A 15988-nucleotide genomic window follows, 5' to 3' on the forward strand; every position below is an offset into this window, starting at 1 on the left:
TCTTAAACATTCCATGACATAATTATTTGGCAACAAAAGTTTCTCACTAAAAGTGAAAGTATGAAGTGTTGGAAAATATGTTTCATGAATACAAAAGAAAACAAAGATGATGACTTAATAATCTAAACAATAAACACATAGTTAAAGGCTTGAAACACGCACAAAATATTTTTCTAAAAACGATATTTGTTTCCTCTCCTTTGTGAGATTGCTATAGGATTATATAATAAGCAAATAGTTTTAGTAGATATGACAAGCCTATTGAATTCTGCACAAAGCAAACAGTGAAGAAATTCTTTTGGAAAGCAAGAAGTTAGAAATTTGATCGTTTTGGAGAAGAAGATGTCTATTCTCAATGATAGTGAAGATACAAAAGTTTTTCTATAAACGCATTTAGTAAAGATACGTTAAAATCACGAGTGGTGGGATTTAAATAGAAATAGGATAACCAAATGATGAAAGGACACAACCTTTCACTAAAGACACCTTTTCACAAATCATACATAAGGTTTCTTTTCTGATATCCCATCGTTGTATGTACTTGGAATTTTCGTAAAAGAGAAAAATGGAATTAGGCAATTTATTGATTAATCTACTGTTACATTCACTGAGAATTCAGAAAAGGAAAGGTTACATTCAAATGAACTCGATTTTAGCTCAGCCTTTTGATCGCCATGGAAATCCAGTAATGGAAGAATCGAGAAGAGAATTAGTGTTGAGAGGAAGAAGACGAGTGTGGAATAAAAAGTTGAGAGAGAATCTGAGAAATACCAGTAATTACTTTCCCCAACCGGCTCAGTCTAATTAGTTATATAACCAGCTGAAATTAGTTGATTTGATCTAAATCATTGGATGAATAACTGTTTTATTCTCTAATCTCGGTCATCCTTTTATTTAATAACACAATTCACGTGGTTGCGACCGACTTTCACTCGTATCTCTGGTGACGCGTACTCCACTTCCCTAATACAGCTCCCATTCCCCCTAGATCAATTCATCTACGCAATGTAGGATTCTAGCCCTAATTCATAACAAGTTGAGAGTAGCCTAAGTCTTGATTTGGAAGAGCCCTAACTTCAAGATGACAAGTTTCATCCATCTTCATGGATTCAAATACCCTTCCGCATCTAGTTTTATATTCTCACTAATTTGACATGATAATTCTTGGCAAAAGATGATCATCTTTGTCGCTAAAGTTTTGGTTCAAAACATAAATAAGTGTTTTTCTTACTTATTTACCGGTGTTTGGTTGGTAAATAGAAAAAATATTCCCCTCTTCGGCGATTGCAAAGAGAAAAACAGTTTCTAGGTGGTAATAGTTTCTCGTGCTCCTCCCCCAAATCCTCACCCCAAACCTGATATAGCTAACTAGGGATTGCATTTTACAGCTTGTAATTAGCAAGTATTCTTCATTATCTTTATGAAGATCATTCCGAGGAAATAATTTGTTGGACAATTTGCTAATTGTTCTACCATATTGTTGTAAAGAAACAGGACACTTGCTAATCTATGATAGTAGATAGCTGAAAGAAATCACAGCTTTTCATGTTTGGATGTTTGTGGTTTCCCACAGTTCAACTAATTCCACGGGATATCTAAGATCTCCAACTAGCAACATAACAAGTATCAGGTAACTCAGTCCACCAAAATCGATACAAATAAGAAGAAATCACCTTGTGTTTTGTTGTGTCTAACATAGCTAACAACAGTTAAAATCTGTCACTTATTTAATTGTTGTTACAATTTATCAAAGCAAAAAAAGAAATTATCGAAAGTATTGATAGCAAAAGAAAACAGAACTTAAAAATTTGATAGTTACCTTATGGAATCCAACAGTTATTCTATCGGTATCATTAAACCTTAGTGTAAATTTAGGTGGTTAGTGATTGGGTAATTATTGTCTAGTGTAAGAAAAACAAGAATATGAATGGAAATTGAGAATACAACTGTCTGCCGGAATTTGATGCTAATGGCCGAAGAATAGTAAACGTTTTGTAGAAACAGAGAACGGAGAGGGATCGGGTGGGGGAGAGAGGCAATAATTTGATATTATTTGGGCTTAATTATGTGTGTCTCATGGAGTCCGCTAACAATGAATTAAATGTGAGAAATTATTTTTAATTAGATTTTGGGTGGGTTTGGTACCAAGTAAATATTTTCCAACAAAAATATTTTTTTGGGAGACAACTTGGTTTTCTGATTTATTTTTCACTATTTGGTAAGTAAAAGAAAAAAATGTTAATCTCAAGTATTTATATATAATGTAAGTGGTGGGATTTGGTAATATAAATGAATTAAATTTATATTTGGTAATATCTTGAGATAACATTTTTTTCTTTTACTTTCCAAATAGTAAAAAATATATAAGAAAACCAAGTTGTCTCCCAAGAAAGCATTTTTGAAGGAAAATACTTTGGTGATTTCTTCTTATTTGTATCGGTCTTGGTGGATTGAGTTACCCAGTACCTGTTTTGTTGTTAGTCGGAGGTCTCAAAAATCTCGTGGAATTAGTTGAGGTGTGAGAATGGTCCAGACACCACGGTCATCCAAAAATGAAAAACTTTGTGATTTCTTTCAGATATCTGACGTCATAGATTAGTAAGTGTCCAGTTTATTTGCAACAATATGGTAGAACAACTAGCAAATTGTCCAACAAATTGTTTCCTCAGAATGATCTTCATAAAGATAATGAAGAATACTTGCTAATTACAAGCTGGAAAATGCAATCCCTAGTTAGCTATATCAGGTTTGGGGTGAGGATTTGGGTAAGAAGCACAAGAAACTATTACCGTCTAGAAATTGTTTTTCCCTTTGCAACCAAAGAGAGGAAGATTTTTTCTATTTACCAAACAAACACTGAAAAATAAGTAAGAAAAACAGTTGTTTATGTTTAGAACCAAAACTTTAGTGACAAAGATGATCATCTTTTGTCAAGAACTATCATGAAAAATTATTGAGAATATAAAAGTAGATGCAGAAGTGTATCTAAATCCATGAAGATGGATGAAACTTGTCGTCTTGCAGTTAGGAATATTCCGAATCAAGACTTAGGAAACTCTCAACTTATTGTGAATTAGGGTTAGAATCCTACATTGCATCGATGAATTGATCTGGGAAAAACAAAAATGCTTTCTTGTGAGACAAGTTGGTTTTCTTATTTATTTTTTACTATTTGGTAAGTAAAAGAAAAAAATGTTATCTCAAGTATATATATAATATAAGTTGTGGGATTTAACTCATTGTTAGCTGGCTACATGAGACGCACATACTTAAGCCCAAATACTATCAATTTTTAGCCTTCTCCCCCACCCGATCACTCTCCCTTCTCTGTTTTTACAAAAGCGTTTACTATTCTCCGACCATTTTATCAAATTCCGGCAGAAAGTTGTATTCTCAATTTCCATTCATATTCTTGTTTTTCTTACACTAGACAATAATTACCCATTCACTAACCACCTAAATTTACACTAAGATTTAACGATACCGATAAAATAACTGTTGGATTCCACAAGTTAACTATCAAATTTTCAAGTTACGTTTTCCTATGCTATTAATAATACCTTCGATAATTTCTTTTTTTGCTTTGATACGTTGTAGCAACAATTAAATAAGTGACGGATTTCAACCGTTGCTAGATATGTTAGACACAAAAAAATATCAGGTGATTTCTTCTTATTTGTATCGGTCTTCGTGGACTGAGTTATACCTAGTACCTGTTGTGTTGCTAGTCGGAGGTCTAAGATATCCCTTGGAATTAGTTGAGGTGTGAGAATGGTCCAGATACCACGGTCATCCAAAAATAAAAAACTCTGTGAGTTCTTTCGCCTATCTTTGCAACAAAGATAATAAAGAATACTTGCTAATTATAAGCTGTAAAATGCAATCCCTAGTTAGCAGGTTTGAGGTGAGGATTTGGGGGAGGAGCACAAGAAACTATTAAGAGGGGAAATTTTTTTCCATTTACCAACCAAAAACCGAAAAATAAGTAAGAAATACACTTGTTTATGTTTAGAACCAAAACTTTAGTGACAAAGATGATCATCTTTTGTCAAGAACTATCATGCCAAATTATTGAGAATATAAAACTAGATGCGGAAGTGTATCTGAATCCATGAAGATGGATGAAACTTGTCTTCTTGTAGTTAGGGGTCTTCAAAATCAAGACTTAGGCGACTCTTAACTTGTTATGAATTAGGCTAGAATCCTACATTGCGTAGATGAATTGATCTGGGGGAATGGGAGCTTGTAATGCCTCGAGTCTGACCCCGAACGTCACACAATGCTCATAATCCCAAAGGATCACAAGATAACCCATGACTGGTACTTGCTGTAATTTCTGAATAATAGTAATAATAAAATATAGAAAATGGGCTGATATTGCCATAAGGTTAACATTTGAACATCAAATACTGATAATGGAAAAATTGAAATCTAAATATCTGTTTGAAATAATCTAGTCTGATAAGCCTCTAACTGAACTGTCTGAAAATAGAGTTGATGGGACAAGTCCCCAACTAACCCTGACTACTGAAATAAACTGAATATTGAAATACTGAAATTATATGATAACTTTATCCTCGAACTATAAGGACTCACCACTAGGTCTGTTGCTGATAGTTCGTGCTTCTAAGTACGGCCAGGAGCCTGTGCATCTGAGCCTATGATATAAAACATCATAGCGCAAAAGAAGAGGTATGCGTCAGTACTTTGAATATACTGGTATGCTAAGTGAGGTAGGCTGATATGCAAGGGTTCATACGCATGAATAATAACTGACTGAATAACATGAATACAACTGAATAAGAGTACATGTATAACTGAAACTAATGAAACACTGATTATGCAATACTGTGAACATATCTACATATACTGTGTCTGAGATCATAGTAACACTGAATACTGAGTTCTGATAACTGAATGAATGATATCTGAGTTTACTGATAACTATATTACTGATAGCTAGGTGACTGTTTCTGACAGTCCTGATTCTTTAGAACTGAACTGAGTTCTATACTGAGCTGGGTGACTATGTCTGACAGTCCTGATTCTGTAGAGATGAACTGAGTTCTATACTGAGACTGAAAATGAAACTGTGGGAGATAATCATCTAACCGACATCCCCTTTTCTGAACTGATTTGGAGTCCAACCCGTAATCCCAGTTGGAAAGGTAGCAGTACCGTGCTATGGGTAAAGACAAATGCTGAGTCACCCTCACTGGAAGGTGCTCTGAATGAGAATGATGGTACCCTCAACTGGCAGGTAGAACACCCCATCAACCCTCAACTGGCAGTTTGATGTCTCAACCTATGCTGGCTACGTAGTTCTAGAATGCAATGACTGCTTCTAAGGATCACACCCTCTACTGGCAGGTGAGTCCCCATCCAAGGGTTCACTCGATGCTAAATCCTACTCCAACTGAATAAACACTGAACTGATTTCTAAACTGTACTGGCTGGACCGAACTGTTACTGATCATGTTGTCTAACTAAACTGAACTGATTTTACTAGGTCCCTGTCACGACCCCATTTAGAGTCATGTGGCACCTACCACATCCCTCCAGTAGGTAAGCCGATACTGCACCCCGAAGCTATGAAAATGGGTTACCTCAGTAAGAACGTCCAACATGGACTCTATGTATAAATACAATATATAATAATATTTATACAACTAAGGACAACCGATATTCAAACACAAATCCCACGACCTGATAGTATTAATACAAGAGCTTCTAAATTTGACAAGAGGAATTTACAATCTCAGAACCTAAAATATCTTAAATAGTCTCATACATTTGTCTCAAAAGCAAAAGACAAATAAGGATATAAGGGAAAGGGGGAAACTCGATCTCCAAGAGCTCACCCTGTCTCTGAATAGTCAACTCGCACAAACTAGCTCAACGGCGGCAACTAGGACCTGGGTTTATACCAAAAAAGTACAGAAGTGTAGTATGAGTACCAAAACACGGGGTACTCAGTAGGCATCATCGACCGACTAAGCTCAAATATAATGTAAAGAGGATATAAAGTAAGACAATGATCTTAAAGTCAAGGGATAGGATCAAACCTGAATCTGCTTTGATACCACTATAACAACATCTATACTACTAAAACAATAACATAACATACTATCTCTATATACTTCATAATCTCCATAACAACTGAGTATCATTTAGAAAACGTAAAGCCATATACACAATCGCAAGGCATATACTTGCCATAATAGTCATCAACACCTTTGGAGCACAAACACAAGAACTTACCACGACGTCCCATACCGCCGGAAAGTACATGAAAGAGAGCACAACAAAGAACTCGTCACGGCGTCCCATACCACCGGAGAGTACACCAAAGAACACAGCTAATAATAAATAAATCACAACTCTTTATCAATTTACCAAAAAGAGACCTCATAAGTCAAATCAATAGGCGGTTGGCCCCACATTGCCTAACCTTACAAATATCAATGCATATAAGTAAATTTTTCCTACACGGCATCATAATGTCCTTACCTCTTTCGGATTCACTGGGCATCATCACAATATCAATGTATTCCCCCGAATTCATCGAGCATTAGCATAATATCACATATTCCTCCGGACTCGAATCGGGCATCATTATAATATCACTTATTCCTCCGAACTCGAACCGGGCATCATCATAATATCACATTTTCCTCTGAACTCGAACCGGGCATCATCATAATACCACATATTCCTCCGGACTCGAACCAGCATCATCATAATATCATATATTCCTCCGGACTCGAACCGGACATCATCATAATATCATATATTCCTCCGAACTCAAATCGGGCATTATTATAATATCACATATTCCTCCAAACTCGAACCAGGCATCATCATAATATCACATATTCCTCTAGACTCAAATCGGACATTATTATAATATCACATATTCCTCTGGATACAACAACATAAATACACATGCATAGCCAAACCAAAAAGCATGCACAAAAGCTCAATATATAGAGAAATAGGGAAGTAGGAATAACACTTGCCATTTTACCTTACTAATAAGCTTTACACGTAAAATAAGCATCAATAAGAGCATGAATATTTACCAAACATGCACAATAATCACTTAACAAGGGTGTTCGAGTCATGATCACTAAACCAGTAAGAAGATATCAACCAAACTACTTCACTCTTATCAAGGTATTACATTACTGTACATTAGTTCAGTATTGGCAGAGCAACCGACAAAGTTTAGTGGAATCTCAAAAAAGATGTCATAGTAAACATTTGCATGCAACAATACAACTAGCATGAAGTTCCAATACTTTAAACAGTAGGATCAAGTACATAGTACATAGTCTGTGTATATCATCAATACTGTATGCCAACAGTTTATGTTGAGTGTCAATTGCGTCTGCTTAAAGTTGTTCATGTGAATCAAATGCCATTTTCACTAAAATATTCCCTTCTTCTATATAAATAATATGGTCCATCTAAGCTTTTCTCTATATGAATTGAATCATATTATATATCTACCACAATACTTTCATTCACGAGTTCTTGTATATGCATCTTCAAGAATAATTCAAGTTTCACATACATATATATATTTAATAGTCCAACATCATTTGAATGACTTTGTTCTTTGCAATATCTTATCTACTAAATATGTGCGTAGTAATCTACAGCAACCACTAGCTGAGGCGACCTACTTTTGAGGAGTCTTAAACTATGAACCAATTGATATAGCTGATATCGCAGCAGGTATGCTAACAGTTCTTATACAACAAACTGAGGAACAATCTTATTTAGGCTAGGACGTTCAAGTTCGACACTCAAGAAAAGAGAATCAGATCTCACAAACTACCACTACAGGTTAGCTTCAATATTCACTGATGTGCAATGAATATTAATCTTTTGAGGGGTTGACAAAACAACTAGTGACATCTAAATTACGTGTACACCAATTAGTGACATCTAATTTATCAAAAATGAAAGTATTTATATTTTTTTATATAGAATAAATGAGTTAAGACATTTTATAACCCAAGAAGTAGGCAATTGAGCAACAAGATGTTTATAACAAGGAAACACATAAATTATGCCCTTTTTTTTCTTTCTACAAACATTACCACGCAGATTACAAGCACTCACATTACAGCATACAGGTGTGCACTATCAAGCACTAAGAGCATTGGCATTTCAACATCACAACCCTTGGAAAAACCCAAACAAATTCATAAAACTGTCACTGAATTTATTGGTTTTCATTAAGGAGAAATTTTTGGTCTCCTACTCGTTGTTTATTAGCAAATGTACCTATATATAAAGCCTTATAGTTGATTTATGTATGCGGCTTTTCTATCTGGTTCTTCATCAAGGAGATATCTAAGTTTTTAATAATTACTTTGTGCTAATTAATGGTAAAATGTATCAGCTTATCTGAATCATTGTTGCTGGAAAACAAACCAGTGGAAGGAGCAGGAACCTTGAAGCTCACATGTAATAATTTAATCAACTATCATCTAAATTACCCGCCCAATCTCTCAAGATATCAATGATTACATTACAAACAAGCTCAATCTATACTACGGGTAATCCTAACCTACCTTGAATCCAAGCAACTCACGAATCAAAGAGCTTTTTCTTTCCCTTCTGAGAAGCTTTTCTTTCCACAAGCAATGCTATCAACAATACAACCTAAGTGTCACAACAAGAATGAAAATACCCATTATAGCACCATTGTGCCATGGGTTTCAAATGGACACCAAAACCCCAATTGGATTTCACCCTTGGAAAGGAGTTTCCAAGACCAATTCATAGCCTAATTATGTTTAGGGAGTTAAAATCCTCAAGTAATTTGAGTCAATAACTCAATTTTGGGGCTACAATTGACCCATAATAATTTAGGGTTTTGAGTCAAGAAACCATGAAATTAATATCAAATTGGAAGAATTCTTACCTAGGATTTGTAGTAAAAAGGGTGAATTACACAAGTTGTTAAGCTTCCAATCAACCCATGAGACTCATTTTTTGTCACCAATCTCCTTAAGGCTGCTAGGGTTCTAATAGGAGTGAAGAATGCTCAAAATCTGTCAAAAAACCCCTTTTATACAGTTTTAAATGGGCCTGCAGGGTCAAAATTTGTTTTTGACCTTTCAAACTCATTCGGACTTCGTTTTCCGCAAACAAATTATGTAACCCCACTAAATTCGACATTCCAGACACATTGGTGAAGTTGAATTTTCCATCCGAGGTCATTTAGACCACTTGTGGGTCTCATGCCCATATATTTTAAATTTTTACCTTTTTCGACTAATGGGTCGAAATGAGGTGCTGTGGGATCTGAACCAAGGGTATATATATATCCTAAAATCGATATTATATAGCTGCTGGTGCAGTTAAAATTTGCATTCGAAGTCATTTTATAGAATTTTTTGGTCGGCGACCATGTGGAATCAACGAAGGCTTAAATTGGAAAAGTGGTTCTATAAACCAAACGAACTGTCAGGCAACCTAACTATCGGTTCCAACAATTCACTAATGACTTGGGACAGCTATGGAGGATCTCTATCAATGAAAATAAGCAAGACACAGACACTGAACCGAAGGGTCATTACAGCATCCACTACTAAGGAACTTTCACCCCCAAAAATTGAAGATAAGAAAGTACCTGAAGTCTTGAATAGGTGAGGGTACTGGGCTCGCATCTCGCTCTTTAACTCCTAAGTGGCCTCCTCCACTGGGCGGTGACTCCACTGAACCTTAACGACAGGAATCTCTCTAGTACGCAGTCGCCTCACATCACTAGCTAATACAAGCATGGGCTACTCCACAAATGTCAACTGATCGTCCAATTGATCTGAGTCCCATCTAAGCACATGAGAAGGATCCGGAATATACTTCCACAACATAGAGACATGGAAAATCGGATGGACAACGAAAAAGTCTGGAGGTAGATCCAACTCATAGGCCACCTCGCCAACTATGCGAAGAATCTCAAAAGGACCAATATAGCGAGGGCTAAGCTTACCCCTCCTTCCAAACCTCATCACACCTCTCATAGGTGAAACTCGAAGGAACACACGACTACCTACTTAGAATCTCAAGGCACGAATTCTACGGTTGGCATAGGCCTTCTTCCTACTCTGGGCTGCTCTCAACCTATCTTGAATCACCTTGACTCTATCCAACAAGTCCTGAAGCAAATCCATACCACGGGGTCTAACCTCGGATGTCTCAAACCATCCTATAGGAGAACGGCACCTCCTACCATACAATGCCTCATAAGGGGCCATCTCAATACTCGAATGATAACTGTTATTGTAGGTGAACTTTTTCAAAGCTAAGTGTTGATCCCACTGACCTCCAAAGTCTATAACATAAGCTCAGAGCATATTATCAAGCACCTGAATAGTCCGCTCTGACTGACCATCCATCTGCGGATGAAAGGCTGTACTCAAATCCACTCGAGTACCCAATTCCTCCTGGAATGCTCTCCAAAACCTTGAAGTAAACATAGAACCACGATCTGATGTGATAGACACAGGAACCCCGTGCAAATGAACTATCTCCTGAACATAAATCTGGGCTAATCTCTCGGCACTGAAGGTCATCTGAATAGGAATGAAATGTGTTGACTTGGTCAAATGATCCATAACAACCCAGAAACTATCGTGACCACGGGGAGTACGAGGCAAATAACTAATGAAGTCCATGGTGATCCTTTCCCATTTCAACTCGAGAATGGGCAATCTCTGAATCAATCCACCGGGACGCTGATGCTTGGCCTTAACTTACTGACAACTCAAGCTACGAGCTATGAAGTCTACCACATCTCTCTTCACACTATTCCACTAATACAACTGCCTCAAATCTCTATACATCTTAGCTGTACCAGGATGAATAAAATATCTAGAACTGTGAGCCTCATGCAGAATACACTAGATCAGATCATCAAGTCGAGGAACACAAATACGACCCTGGAATCTTAGAATACCCTCAAAATCCATAGTGTGCCTCCTAGACTCACCACTAATCACCTGGTCACGGAGAAAGCACAATTTGCTATCTTCATACTGACGATCATGAATCTGCTTAATCCGGGAAGACCTTGCCTCTACACAAGCCAAAACTTTCACTGGATCCGAAATATCAAGGCGAACCATCAAATTGGCTAAGGATTAAATGTCCCATGCCAACGACCTCTGAGAAACTAAAATATATGCCAAACTACCCATACTCACTGCCTTGCGACTCAAGGCATCCGGCATCATATTAGCCTTACCCGGATGATACAAGATAGACATATCATAATTCTTTAGCAACTCCATCCATCTACGATGGAGAGCATTAAGCTCCCGCTGGGTCATAAGATGCTGAAGACTACGATGATCGGTGAAAATCTCACAATGCACACCATACAAGTAATGCCTCCAAATCTTTAGAGCAAAAACTACCGCTACCCAACTCCAAATCATGTATGGGGTAGTTGTGCTCATGCACCTTAAGATGTCTAGAAGCATAGGCAATGACACAACCTTGTTGCATCAAAATACATCCAAGACCAACACCAGAAGCATCACAAAACACTGAGAATCCTTCGCCCTAAACCAGAAGAGCTAACATAGGGGCAGAAGTGAGACAATCCTTAAGCTTCCTAAAGCTCAACTCGCACTCCTCGGACTATCAAAAAGGAACATCTTTCCGAGTCAATCTAGTCATAGGGGATGATATGGTAGCAAAGCTCTTAACAAAGTGCCTATAGTAACCTGCCAAACTAATAAAACTGCGGACCTCAGTCAGAGACGTAGGCTTAGCCCAATCATAAATTGCTGAAATCTTAGTTGGGTCTACTATAATACCCGCCTTGGATACCACGTGTCTGAGAAAAGCTACCGACTCAAGCCAAAACTCATACTTAGAGAACTTGGCAAAAAGCACATGCTCTCGCAAAACCTGGAGCACAATCCTCAAGTGTTGTGCATGCTTCTTACTACTCCTTGAGTACACAAGAATATCATCAATGAACTCAATGAAAAAAGAGTCTAGATAGGGTCTGAACACACAGTTCATCAAGTCCATAAACACGGCAGAGGCATTAGTCAGCCCAAAAGATATCACCAAGAACTCATAGTGACCATAATGGGTCCTGAAAGCTATTTTTAGGATATTCTCAGCCTGAATCTCAAATAATGATACCCAGATCTCAAGTTAATCTTAGAAAACACTACTGCACCCTGAAGCTGGTCAAACAAATCATCAATGTGAGGCATTAGATAACGGTTCTTCACCATCACTTTATTAAGCTACCTGTAATCAATACACATACGCATCGAACCATCCTTCTTCTTTACAAATAAGATTGGAGCTCCCCATGGGGACACACTTGGTCTAATAAAACCTTTACCAAGAAGATCCTGAAGCTAAGAATTCAGCTCCTTAAGCTTGGTAGGAGCCATATGGTAAGGTGCCATAGAAATAGGTCGGGTGCCATGCTCAAGGTCAATAGCAAACTTAATCTCACAGTCAGGGGGAATACCAGGAAGATCGCCAGGAAATACATCAGGAAACTCACACATAATAGGAACAGAGTCAAGTATTGGACTCTCTACACGGGTATCGCATATATAAGTGAGATAAGACTCGCAGCCTCTCGATATAAGTCTCCTAGCATAAACATAAGAAATAATCCCCGTTGGCTTTCGGCTAATCGCTCCCTGCCACACGACTGGGGGTATGCCGGGCATGGCTAAGGTAACGATCTTGGCAAAACAATCCACGAACACATGATAGTGAGCTAACCAGTCCATGCCCAGTATCACATCGAAATCCAACATATCCAGAATAATAAAATCAGCATAAGTATCAACATTACTAACTATCACGACACATAATCTGAACACTCGATCCACAACTAAAGAATCACCCACAGGAGTAGATACATGCAATGACATAGATAATAAATCATCAGTAAAATCCAACCATGGTGCATAATAAGAAGATATATAAGAATAAATGGATCTAGGATCAAATAAAATAAGAGTCGACTTACGGCACACCAAAATTGAACTTGTCACTACAGCATCTGAAATCTGAGCCTTGGGTCTAGCAGGTACTGCATATAACTAACCACGCCCCCCACCTGACTGGGCACCTGACTGACCTCTTATCCTGCTTGCCTGAGTACCACCTCGAGCACTCTGGTAACCACCTCTACGACCTCGCGAACTACCTCTACCTGAAGGAGAAACAGCCCTAATGGGAGTAGCTCCCTGGGATGAAGCAATAATAGCCCCATGACTAGGGTACTCTCTCAATAAATGACCAGGAATACCACAAGTAAAACAAGACTCACGAGAAAAACTAGAACTCACAACTCCGACTGATTTGGCATAGCTACCATGCCTAGCATGGCCCACAGATGAACCTCTCAAAGACTGATCACCGCCCTTACTAGGGCAACCACTAGCAATAAACTGATCCCCACCAGCGATCTAGAGAGCTGCCTAAATCAATCGACTAGACAGACTCTGAGGCTAAAAAGATGGATACGGAGGATGTCCAGCATAAGAAATACCACTCCTCAATCGGGAACTACCACGACTCTTACCAAATATACCCTGGAATCTAGGCCTCTTATTACGGCCCTCATGACTCTCTCTGTGCATCTCCTCCATCACTCTACCATGATCAAAAACCTCCGCAAAAGTCCTACCCGCAGCAACTAGACTCTGAGTAGCCATCTGAAGAAGGAGTCTCAACCCTCTGATAAAGCATCGAACTCTCTCATACTCAGTGTCCAAAATAGAAGTCGCATGTCTGGCCCACTCTTGAAAACAATCCTTATACTAGGAGATTGTCATGGAGCCCTACTCTAGTCTAGAGAACTGATCTCTCAGTCGATCTCTAATACTACGCAACATATACTTCTCCAAGAACATCTTGGAGAACTGAGTTCATGACAAGGAAGAAGACCCAACTGGTCTTGAATCAGCAAAACCCCTCCACCAGTGACGAGCAGACAAATCCAACTGAAATATGGTGTAATGCATACCACGAGTCTTGACAAGGCCTAAAGAACGAAGTCTATCCTCACAAGCTGTAAGAAACTTAAATGCATCCTCCCTAGGAGCACCAGAAAACCTAGGTGGAGTCAACCTCAAAAATCTATCAAGCATCTTCTGCTTATCGACAGACATAGTAGGCTGGGTCACAACTGGAGGCACAGCTACCGGCTGAATGACTACCAGCACAAGAGGAATCTCAACACTAGGAGCTGCAGCTGCAGGCTGTGCCCCATTCCCAAAATTATATGCACCATCAGGCGGTACACCACCTACTATACTCAGCATCTGAACCAGGAAATCTTTGAGCAATGAAGAAGGAATAAAACCTGGTGGAGCTTTGGCTGGTCCCTGGCCCACCACTGGCTATGGCAGAGGAATATCTAGCTCAGGGGCAGGGATAGGTCTCGGGGAAGACGGCCTATCCTAGTCCCTAGCTGGAGACACATCACGAGACTGTCCTAAAACTCTAGGTCATCTACGAATAGGAGTAGGATTCTCGAGCCTAATCTCGGGACTCATACCTCGCATAGGGATAGCACGTCTCCTCAACATCTATGAAATAGTAATCTCAGGACTCTTATCTCTATAACACCCCAGAAAATAGGTCTCAGAGCGTCACATGGTGCTTGAGGCTACGAGTAGCCCCAAGATAACCCTTTGAGCCATTTTCATTCAGTTCAACCCAAATCAACAAGGTTTCCATAAATAACCCTCAAATATCAACAGAGTAACCATCATCCAAGAATAATTTTTTTTTAGAAAGATAACAAAATATTACTTATTAGTCAACTCCCAACATCTATACTAGTCTGACAAGCCTCTAAGAAAATCAATAAAACCAGCGAGCCATTGAGACATGCCCCAACTGACTCATACTCAATTATCAAATGTAAACAATTCCGTGAAACCAACATCATACATCACGTCCTCGAAACATAAGGACTCACCACAACAGAGGATGTAGAACAACATGCCCGAAGAATCACTGTCGAACCTAGAACTGAGCACCTAAACCTATATTCCGAGAAAATGCAACCCACATCCGAAGATGTGGGTCAGTACCATGGAAAAGAACCGAGTATATGAGGGTGTATGCAGTTGTATAAACATCATCATCATAAATATTTATAAGAAATATGCAGGATGTATGAAAGACTCACATAGCCCAAAGAAAATCATCATAATCAAGAGAGGATGAAAAAAGTACAATAACACATGTGGGTCATCATATAATTTGTCAATCACTTTTAGTTCATCAAGAATATCAATTCTCATAATGTAAATATCATTTAAATCTTTTGAAATAATAACTTTCACAATTCCAATTTCAAATCACTTCACCATTCACCATAGACACAAGGAAACACACACACACTGGGAGATCCTATAACCGACATAAACCATGTGAGCTACATGAAGTCCAACGTATAACCCATGTTGGGGAGAGCCGTCCTATCCTTACCATCGGAGTAGGACTATCGATATCAAATCCAAACAAACTAGTGATCACTATATAAATCAGCCTCAGGCTCACTCCTACAGGGGCACGTAGTTCTAGGAAAGTTAGGTTGCTTTATACATCCCACTCGGTGCTAAAGATTTCTCCTAGAATTAGCTCAGATCAATTCAAAGACAATCCACAACCAAACATTTTCAGTAATATATAAATATACATCGGGAGACATCATGCTTCCCATCTTTCAAAATCAACCACGTTGTGGATTTCTTTCACACTCGAGTTCAAAACAACTCCATTAAGACCAAAAGGTCAAATCATTCAAAATATCTCAAATATTTAACATCAACGTGTTTATAACACACACTTTCTAAAAAAAAACACAATTTTCAATAGGGATTCACAACCCAAATATATAAATCATGATAAATATTGATCAAGATTCATGCTTTATATCTCCACACATGTAAATTCATCTTTCAAAATC

The sequence above is a fragment of the Capsicum annuum genome, chromosome 7 (genome assembly GCF_002878395.1).
Source record: "Capsicum annuum cultivar UCD-10X-F1 chromosome 7, UCD10Xv1.1, whole genome shotgun sequence".
In the NCBI taxonomy this organism is placed as follows: domain Eukaryota; kingdom Viridiplantae; phylum Streptophyta; class Magnoliopsida; order Solanales; family Solanaceae; genus Capsicum; species Capsicum annuum.